Source organism: Mytilus californianus, unplaced genomic scaffold (genome assembly GCF_021869535.1).
Source record: "Mytilus californianus isolate M0D057914Y unplaced genomic scaffold, xbMytCali1.0.p SCAF_13, whole genome shotgun sequence".
Lineage (NCBI taxonomy): Eukaryota > Metazoa > Mollusca > Bivalvia > Mytilida > Mytilidae > Mytilus > Mytilus californianus.
Genome location: NW_026262615.1, coordinates 20,676,544 through 20,687,664, shown reverse-complemented (window position 1 = coordinate 20,687,664; position 11,121 = coordinate 20,676,544). Strand labels below are relative to the sequence as shown.

General features: G+C 31.4%; 1 long non-coding RNA gene across 1 annotated transcript; it reads right to left on the bottom strand.

The window, feature by feature from the left end:
- Nucleotides 1-2,702: 2,702 nt before the first annotated feature.
- On the bottom strand, nucleotides 2,703-11,095 carry LOC127723355 (uncharacterized). Its single transcript, XR_007992011.1, has 4 exons — nucleotides 10,208-11,095; nucleotides 8,650-8,804; nucleotides 5,476-5,572; nucleotides 2,703-2,769 (listed from the first exon to the last, which is right to left on the bottom strand). It is a non-coding gene; the product is annotated as an uncharacterized LOC127723355 (long non-coding RNA).
- Nucleotides 11,096-11,121: the final 26 nt, after the last annotated feature.

Here is an 11,121-nt window from a genome sequence, read left to right as displayed (position 1 = left end):
CGATTTTAAGCTGAAAATTAACAATTTAAGCCCTCCGTAGTTATTGAAAACGACATCATTCTTTGAAACGATCTGTATATGTATACATAGTCTAAAAGATCAATCAATGGTATCGATACTAAAAGACCAGGGGTCTCACAGTCATTTAAGTGGTCACTGGTAGGTTTAAATATTAAACTGGCACTTTGAGCCCTCCGTAAGCATAGAAAAAAAAAAGGTTTACAAAAATTACTTTTGCTGTCATTTGTATTTTTATATCAACTAACTGTCTGTATAATATTATGAGTATTGAGAGATCAAGGAAGTCTAGTCATCGGCCTGTGCCTTTTTACCTGAATTTTCGACGATGTTTAGCTAAGAAGTGACAATTTTGTTTTCGGCTTTCCATAATTATTTCTATTTCTATTTTTAAATGTTACTAGAGTGATCGTTTGTATTTGTTTCTAGAAATATCATGTATAATTGCATTGTATGGATAACTATCTATATGTCATAAAGACAAATATTCGATTTACATAAGGGTTTATATTTGAATTTATAACAGTTTGAAGGGGTCATGAAACGATTTTCTACATATCTTTTAACCCCCTTTAACTATGACTATCACGCTTTTAATGTTATCGAATATTTTTAAATTGTATTATTTTGAACTAAGAAATTTGAATATCGAACCGACTGCTGGCAGTCGGTTGGATATTGAATATCGAATAACGAACCGGCTGCTAGCTTCACATCTATTGTTTCGTCTTGTTGACATTAGAAAATCTTTTTACTCTTTCTTTTTTGTATTTTAGACTCCCTAATCATGCTAATATGGAATAACAAACATATTCATTTGTACGTTTTTTAGAATGTTGATTAGGGACTTTCCGTTTTGAATTTTCCTTGGCGTAAGGTATTTTTGTTATTTTACTTTTTAGTCAGTTGTGTTGTATGTCTTTGGTATTTTTTTACACATTTTTGGTTGCTGGATCCCAATTGTTGTCACATTAACCTATTACGTCTGTTTGGGTTTGTTACTCGTTCTGTTGATCGATAACGTAAGATTTTGTGATTTGTTGCTGATTTCTCTTTTTTGAATTTGCCTTGGAGTTCGTTATTTTTGTTATTCTTTTTGTAAAAGCGAACCTTTTTAAAGTTAATATTTTCATCCGTCACAAGAAAAGTCATCGGACAAAGTCTGCGTTTAATGTTAACATGACTGTGGTTTTAGGACTAGCTTGATCTGTCACATAATATGTCGTACATAGGAAAAATTGCAACATATGTTTTCATATGTTTAACATATGTTTTTCATATGTTTGAAAACATATGTAAACATATGTTTAGGCCCGACATGAAAACATATGTTTTCGAACATATGAAAAACATATGGAAAACATATGAAAAACATATGTTTTTAAAATCATATGAAAAACATATGTTTTTCATACATGTAAACATATGGAAAACATATGTTTTTCATATGTTTTTTACAAACATATGTTTTTCATATGTTTTCATACCTGGCCTAAACATATGTTTTCATATGTTTGTCCTAAACATATGTTTTCATATGTTTGGCCCAAACATATGTTTTCATATGATTTTATCTTGGTCCTCAATATATATTTTTTATATGTTTTTAATTGTTCAAATGCATTTATTTTCTCATAGATTCTAAACATGGTTTGTGTATATATGTTTTTTTTTTTGCGGTAGGTTTTTTAGAGTTATGTTTTGATGTTTTAATATGTTTTTCTTTATTATCTTTTTTTTCTGTCAGGAACTCATTTTGAGTGTAAATACTTCATTGTGATGAGCTGTTGCTTTAAAAAGTAAATAACCCAAAATACCAAACTCCACAGAAAATACATGGCAAAATCAAAAGCTCAAACAAATAAAAAACAACTGTATACAGGCATTCTTTTATGCAGAAAAATAACAGTGCTCCATAATTTTTATATCAAGTAGAATTTTTTTTTTTTCAACTTGTTGTCTCTTCTATTTTCATATTTTTGTCTCTTTGACATACCACATTTCTATTGTCTAGTATATTCTATTTTGGTTTGTTTGTCTCTTCGACATTCACCATTTCTATTGTCTATATTCTATTTTCATATGTTTGTCTCTTTGACATACCCCATTTCTATTGTCTATATATTATTTTCATATGTTTGTCTCTTTGACATACCCCATTTCTTTTGTCTGTATTCTATTTTTAATATTTTTGTCTCTGTCATACCCAAATTCTATTGTCTATATTCTATTTTCATATGTTTGTCTCTTTGACATACCCTATTTCTATTGTCTATATTCTATATTTTCATGTTTGTCTCTTTGACATACCCCAATTTTATTGTCTATATTCTGTTTTCATATGTGTGTCTCTTTGACATACCCCATTTCTATTGTCTATATTCTATTTTCATATGTGTGTCTCTTAGACATACTCCATTTCTATTGTCTATATTCTATTTTCATATGTGTGTCTCTTAGACATACTCCATTTCTATTGTCTATATTCTATTTTCATATGTCATTATGTGTGTCTCTTTGACATACTCCATTTCTATTTTCCTATGATGTATGTGATATTTCTATTGCTATATCACCATACACAGATATTTAATTGTCTTCACTGCTGGCTATTACTGGTGCATGTGTATGCAGCTGCTTTTTTGGAAACATCCTGTATGATTAAGAAAGACAACTAAATTGACTTTCAGTTCAATATTGTATTAATCTAAAATTAACGTTCTTTGGTTCTGTTTCTTTACTTTTCAGTTCCTGCAAGTAAAAATAAAAGAACAGAGTTTCAATGTCCACCTAGTCGTACATTTTTTATCTATCAAGGGGCAATATTAAAAAAAAAAGCATGTTTTTTTTTGCTCTTTGGTCAGGTTGTTGTCTCTTTGACATATTCCCAATTTCCATTCTCAATTTTATTTTTTGTTCTCAAAAATATTTATAAATAAAAATGTGTTTGGGGGAAAAAAAGTTATTTTTCTTGTATACTAAATATTTCAAACCGACCAGGGTATTACTATAATAGTATACTACATGTATAAGTTTAATAAAAAAAATGAGAGCATTTACGAGGCCATTTTCCATAAATTTATTATTTCCAAGGGGCATAACTCTTTTGAAAAAAGTTGATCGGCCAAATTTATAAAGCTTGACTAGGATTATGCTGATATTAACCTATAGAATTTAAGTTTTAAAAAATCTGGCAAGAATTGTACCTGCAAGACAAATATAAACACCTTACAATCATTCCATAAACATAAAGTAGTTCACCTTTACTTTTAGTATCTAAAAAAAAGACCAAATCAAGAGAAATTTAATATTGACCAATGAACAATGAAAATAAGGTTAAGGTCAGATGAAGCCTGCAAGATGAATGTAAAGTTAAACCTAAACACCTTACAATTTCAATTTACAATCATTCCAGAAACCAATTATAGTTCACCTTTACTTTATAGTATCTGGAAAACAGACTAAGCAAGAAAAAAATATCCAATGAACCATGAAGATGAGGTCAAGTTCAGGTGATTACTGTCAGACCCATTGGTGGCCTTTGGCTGTTTTTTGCTCTTTGGTCGGGTTGTTGTCTCTTTGACACATTCCCCATTTCCATTCTCAATTTTAGATCAGTACACCTTACAAACATTCCATACACCAAATATAATTTACTGAATGCTTATAGTATCCAAAAATTAGACCAAAACATAAAAACTTATTACTGAACCATTAAAATGAGGTCAAGGCCATATTACAACTACCAGTTGGACATCTACACCTTACAATAATTCCATACACCAAATACAGTAGACTTATTGCGTATAATGCCTGAGATATTGACTTGACCACAAAAACTTTCTGACAGAGTAGACAGACACTAGGACCTTGCAAGGTACCCATATACTAAGTAAATATAAATATCCTATTACCATGAATACTATAAATAATATTAATAAGAGAGAAATTATGAGAGAAATTAACATTACAAAAAATCTTTATTTTTTCAAGTAATCACTGAACCATGAAAATGAGTTCAAGGACAATGGACAGTTGACTGACAGAAACTTCATAACATACATATGCATCTATATACATTGTACATAGTATGAAGCATCCGTGTCTTCCACCTTCTAAAATATAAAGATTTGAAGAAGTTTGTTAACCCCACCATGGACGCAGCCGCCTGATCAATATCCCTATGTCGAGCTTTCTGCAACGGAAGTCGCAAGCTCATCAAAAAAACTAAGCCCATTTATTAGTTGAAATACAGAAAAATGAAAAAGAATATTTTCAAAATTTTGCCTTGGATACTGTAGTTTGGTCATTAAGAAGCTTCGAATATTCTGTCTCAATTTCACAAAATCCCATGTCTGTTTGACAAAGTTATCAATGTTCAAAAAAAATTTAACCACAGACTGAACCTAAATTTTAGGACAGCGACGCCGCCTCTGGCAGAATCTAGGATCACTGTCTCGCTTTCGTGAATTAAATTTGCAAGCTTGACAAAAAGCAGAACATGTATTTCAGAAATTGAAATTCTATGCAACTATTAATACTTATATGCTGTTATGGTCCTACATATTCATTTGTGTTCAATATTTTTCGCATTACACAAAGTCATGCTTTCTTAGACTGTTTGAAATGACAAATGTTTTGTTGTTACATTAATTGATTAAATCTGTCGAAGGTGAACTGATAGATATTTTAGTTTGGGAATACATAATTTTTGCATCTTTTATTATTTTGTTATTTCTTTTTAGTGCTTGTTGATGAGTCCAGCCCTTTCTGGCTGATTCTGACATTTGGTTCTTATGTTGGGTGCTGTCTGCCATACTGTGTGTAGTTTTATTTTTTTTATTGGTTCACATTTTTTCATCCTTATACAAGTTACATGTATAGCCATAATAGGTTACTTTATGGTATGATTTTGATCATTGTTTATGGCTGTACAGTGACCAGCAAATGTTTACATCTTCGTCCTTTGGTTTTTTAATTGATAGTTGTCACATTGAGAATCATACATGTACCTCATCTCCTTATACATGTTATATCTATATGCTGGTTCATAAAAAAAGCTTAAAAGGAAATTATTCAATTGTTATACATGTATGTTTGAAAACTCATTCTTATAATGCAAAAACAATAATCGATTGATTTTTCTTGCTTATTTTAATGTTCAGTGGCAAATATTTTACAATGTATGTATATTTTAGACGAGAACAACTTTTAAATATACAATTCATAATATAAGCAAATGCTATAATTATTTGAACTTCTATCATCTGATGCGTGTGTGTGTGTGGAGCAGAAGAAGGAGAGCAGGATAAGGATTCCTTGATGCATACTTGACATCAGAAAGACATAAATAAACAACAGTATACATGCCGTAACATGTACAATTACACTTGAAAAAGGTTTAAATAGATAACATTAAATTATTTAAATTAACTGCAATTCTACAGATGAACTTACTTTGATACCAGTTCTTTTTGCCGGACATCCGCATCTACATGTACACCAGTGATTCTAATACTGCACTTTCCTTTCATTTGGTAACCATGGTAATAAGCTAAAATTGTAAATCTTAATTTGATCCAGAACTCCAGACAAAAACTAAATCATTTTTGTAGATGAAGTATGAACTGATGCTCAGAGTCACTAATTAATATTTTTACTTTTGAGTGAATGGAAAAAATGTGTAAGCAAACAACAACGGTCGTATAAAAAGATCAACAGTGTAACTAATATTAATAATAATATATGTATAGCCTAAGCCCGTCTTAGTATAGTATGAACTTTTTCCAATATAAAATCATCTATTCTGCTGTCTACAGTTTAAAATAAAATGCTCTGCTGGGCGCAGCTTGATACGACAGCAGAGGTTGAACCCTGATGGTTGGGGCAAGTATGGATACAACATTCAAGCTTGATACAGCACTGAATTTGGATTGTGATTAAATATTTGACACAGCATAGGTTTCTGACACAGAATGAATGTGGTCTAAGAACTTAAAATTTTTTAATTTACCTATTCAAACCATATCATTATTATTTGCTTTTATATATAAATCAGAAATAACCAATTAATTTAAAATGGAAAATTTTAAAGAAAAAAAAAGGAAAAAAAAATCCCTCCCCCAAATTTTTTGAACCCCCTTATGATTCATCACCCCCAAACTCAATCCCAGCCTTCCCTTTGTGGTATGGTACCTTGCAGTACAATTTCAGAGAGATCCATACACTTGAACACAAGTTATTGTCTGGAAACTAGAAAAATGTTTGTTTTAGGCCCCTTTTTGGTCCTAAATTCCTAAACATTTAGGGCAATTACCCCCAAACTCAAACCCAGCTTTCCCTTTGTAATATGGAACCTTGTAGTACAATTTCATAAAGATCCATACTCTTACACACAAGTTATTGTCCTGAAACTAGAAAAATGCTTGTTTTTTGCCCCTTTTTGGCCTCAAATCCTAAAATTTTGAGGCAATTACCCCCAAAATCAATCCCAGCCTTCCCTTTGTGGTATGGTACCTTGCAGTGCAATTTCAGAGATCCATACACTTGAACACAAGTTATTGTCTGGAAACTAGAAAAATGCTTCTTTTTGGCCCCTTATTCCTAAACGTAGTTACCCCAACACTCAATTCCAGCTTTCCCTTTGTGATATGGAACCTTGTACATGTAGTACAATTTCAGAAAGATCCATACACTTACACACAAGTTATTGTCATGAAACTAGAAAAATGCTTGTTTTTTGCCTTTTTTTTGGCCCCTAATTCCTAAAATTTTGAGGCAATTACCCCCAAAATCAATCCCAGCATTCCCTTTGTGATATGGAACCTTGTGGTACAATGTCAGAGAGATCCATACACTAACACACAAGTTATGTCTCGAAGTTACAAAAATGCTTATTTTTGGCCCCTTATTCCTTAACTGTTGGTACCATAACCCCCAAAATTAATCCCAACCTTCCTTTTGTGGTATTGAACCTTATGGTAAAATTTCATAGAAATCCATTCACTTAAACTAAAGTTAGAGTGCGAAAAGCAATGTGTCTTCGGACGACGACGACGCCAACGTCATACCAATATTCGACCGCAAAATTTTTTTGCGGTCGTATAAAAAACAACATTTAGGCATTAACTCTTGATGTTTATTAAATCTTGATTTCCTGTTACATAGGCAAAATTGTTTAAATACACCATTTATAGGCATGTTGTGGAATCTCAATAAATACTTATGATTGCAATGTACGTTTAATCGTTGTTGTAGCTATGAAATCTATACAATAACGTCATTCACTACAACGTTAGGGTTACAACATTACCATAGTTCAATGTTAGTACTTCGCGTATACTATTTTCAGACAAGGCAATATTAACTCATGAACATAATATGTTGTCATTTGTGTTACCATCCATACTTCATGCACTTAATAAAAGAACAGCGCTTCAATGTACTTCGCCAATTGATGAATATATAAAATTTGCTGTCAAAAAGCAAAAAATATGTATGTTCTTTTAACCTTTTTCATAAATTATAAATAATCTAAAAGAAATGAAGACATGTGTGGGATTGCTTGCAATGCAGTTTTTCTTACAATATCTATTTCCAAGAGGTATAACTACTGTAAACATATTTGATCAGCAGTTATTTTCTAACTCATAAAACTAAAAGACCATGCTGATATAGACCTATGGTATGAATTACAAAAATATCTGACAAAAAAATGCAACCATAACAGTGCTTTACTAGAAAAAATGGCTATCTTCCATAGAATTTACATTTCAAAATGAAGTAATTCCTGTATAAATAATTTATCCAAGACATTACTGGTATATAATAAACCTTTGGTATACATTATTATATGAATAAACTTTAGACATAGAAGTATGTCTTCTCTGTATGAAATCCTGTTAGTTGATTTCAAATAATGATATTCAAATGACAATGCTTAAACATCCAAAGTCACACACCATCCATGACTTGACAAAGTTTCAAAATCAATAGACCATGACTGAGGGGCTGGGCAAAATAAAAAAACAAGGGATATGAAATGTGCTAGTACTCTGACATATACAACTGCATATCAATTCATGCAAATATCAATGATTTATCATTATTGGTTCACTCAAACTGACCTAATCAGAAACTTTTCACATTTAAGTTAAGTAAAAATATCAAAGTCAATCAACCATGACTGAGGGATTTGGACCATATAATCTCAATGGAAATGGAAATGAGAAGTGGATATCCTACTTCTACTGCAAAAAATATTATTGACTTATTTAACCATAACTCGGCCATAAGTTATTGTTTGGTTCCTCTTAAACTGACCTAATCTCAATTTTTAACAAATTGTTTATGACTTCACCTCTGTTACAGCATGCCCAAGACTCACCTTCATGACTGTTGTTGCAAGACAAAAAAAGAACAAGCAATGAAGTGTTAATAGAGCTTCCAACCCTATTTTCTATAAAATTGACCTGTAAAAAAAAAAGTTTGTCACTGCTTATAGAAATAGCCCACAACAAGAATCAAAACTTTCAACTCTATCATGTCTATGACCTCAAAACTTGCAACATATATGTATACAGTCTGACAACAACAAAATATTTAAACAAAGTTATCCTCTTCATTACATACCTCTCATCACAAAATTATTCATAGACTACTGCTCCTTTTATGCACATAAATCAATATGACAATCTATGAATCCATTATATAATCTAGAAAGCAAGGCCTCAAATGAATTCTGTTCTGTTGAAGTACATGTACAAAATGTACTTTCACTGAAAATGCTAAAAGAAATAATGTATAACATGTTCAAATGTATAATAAAATGAAGTTACAATACATCTGCCAAATTGCCTTAAATATTTTTATATGGCAAAAATGGCTTATTTTGATCTTTTAAAACAAGAACAACAGATCTAGACTTGCCCTGTTTCTTGTTGCTGTATATCATATTTGTTTATTTGTTCCTTGTTTTGTTTATAAATCATTATCAGTCTGTTAGTTTCCTCATTTGCATTGTTTAACATTTGTCATTTCCATTAAATGTCTTTTATAGCTGACTTTCTGGTATGGGCTTTGTTCATTGTTGAAGTCATCTTGTACATTTGTACCATAACTTTAATATACTTGTTAACTTCTATGTCATTTGATCTCTTGTGGAGAATTGGACTCTTCTCATTGGCAATCTTACCACATCTTCTTATTTTTATATTCACATTTAAGTAGATGTAAAGTAGACCATTCATGCACTCTAGGGTCCACTTCTACTTATAATGTACAATTAAGGTGATAAGACCTGCCGCTGTAATAGCCTGGGTCATATTTTTCAGCTTAAACATATGTGAATAGGTGTGGAAAACTATCAGAAGTATAATACATGTATGATAAGGCTGAGAAACACTAGATGTTTATTGTTATAGTACTCAGTAATAGTAGTCTCAGACTCATGATAATCAAGGCTTATTGTACTTGTCATATGATGGGGGGTAGGAGGGGTCCTGATCCCGAAATCCCGGGCTTAAAAACATGGAATTCTGAGGTCCTGAATTTAAAAAAATTTAAATCCAGACATCCCGAAATTCGAAAAAAAAGAATTCCCGGATCCCGAAAGGATCAATCCCGAAATCCCGAGCTTAAAAACACCCGATCCCAGAGTCCCGATAAAGGTCCTACCCCCCTCTCAGATGCAAAGCCCTGTAATTTTCTTACATTTGTGTAGTTGCAAGTCTCGTTTTGCCTTAAGTTAACATGAAATAAGGAATTTGAGCCTCAGTTTTGAGCTTTAATCAAATGTGATGATTTTCTCGGTAATTACCGGAATGTGATTCTTGTCCGCTCCTGCATGTCCTGGAATCATTCATTATTAAAATTGGGGAAAGGTTACATGTACATTATTACCTACGCGATGTATGAAAAGGTATATACATTTTTTAAATCTAAATTATATGAAAAGGGGGGAGTAATTGATCCCCAGGGGCACCCCTATCTATTAAGTGTAAAATAGCTATTAATTGCTAGAGAGATAATAAAGTCGTCTACATTTTCATGGTTTTAAAACAACTGAATGTCAATGTCGTTCTCAGGTTTACAAATATCTACAGTCAAATAGTCTTTCGTGAAAAATAAAGCACACACATCTTCCTGCTTTAATCCAATAATTAAACAAAATGTGCATAATAATATTTACCTTTCGTTCCGCTTTTAGGGTACGTAAAATTATCCATCAAAACAAAAACACTTTGACTTTTGTTGCGTTGACTTTCGTTTCATAAATTTTCTATGTTTCGTTCCCCGGTTTCTTCCAGTTAATCGACAAGTCACCCATTTCAATTTATCTGTTTATAATAAATTTTTGATTCACCAGTTTGAAAAACCAAAGTTCCTTGTATCATCTATCTCTGTCCATTCTTAAAAACTTTTAAAAAGACAGCAACAGATGATCGCGTGAGCGTCCATGGATTTTGCGTCATAGTATAAAAAACGGTAACGGTGAAAAGATTTCCGGGTTTTCGTGTTCGACGTACCATGCAAGCTTTCGTACATTTACGTATATTTGAGGGTCTGGAATCTAGATGGGAGTTTAAGAATAGAAAATAATGACAAAAAGTGCAAAATAAAGAACAGATAGTAAAAAAAGGCAGAAATATAGAATAAAGAATCATAGAGAATAATTGGATTATTAATAATAAAAAAAAAAGAATTGAGAATAAAGAACAAACTAAATAAAGAATATTTATTCATATTATTATTTAATATTTATAACCCATTCACTTATTCTACATTCTGTTCAATTCAAAATTAGATAGCTCTGCTGTGGGGGTGACACTGACAGGGCTGACCTGCTTTCATCATCATGATCATGTGGGATTTAGTGGGAAGAGTAGAAAGTGAACTTTCCTGTTTGAGAAATACGCTATATAGATAATAAATGAAAAAGTGTATGTGATAATTAAATGACAAATTTTGACATTTTCTCAAAACATTTTTTTTTAATGTCCTTTAAAACATATGAAAACATATGAAAATCATATGTTTTTCATATGTTTACAAACATATGTAAACATATTTTATAAAACATATGAAAACATATGTTTGCTTCCA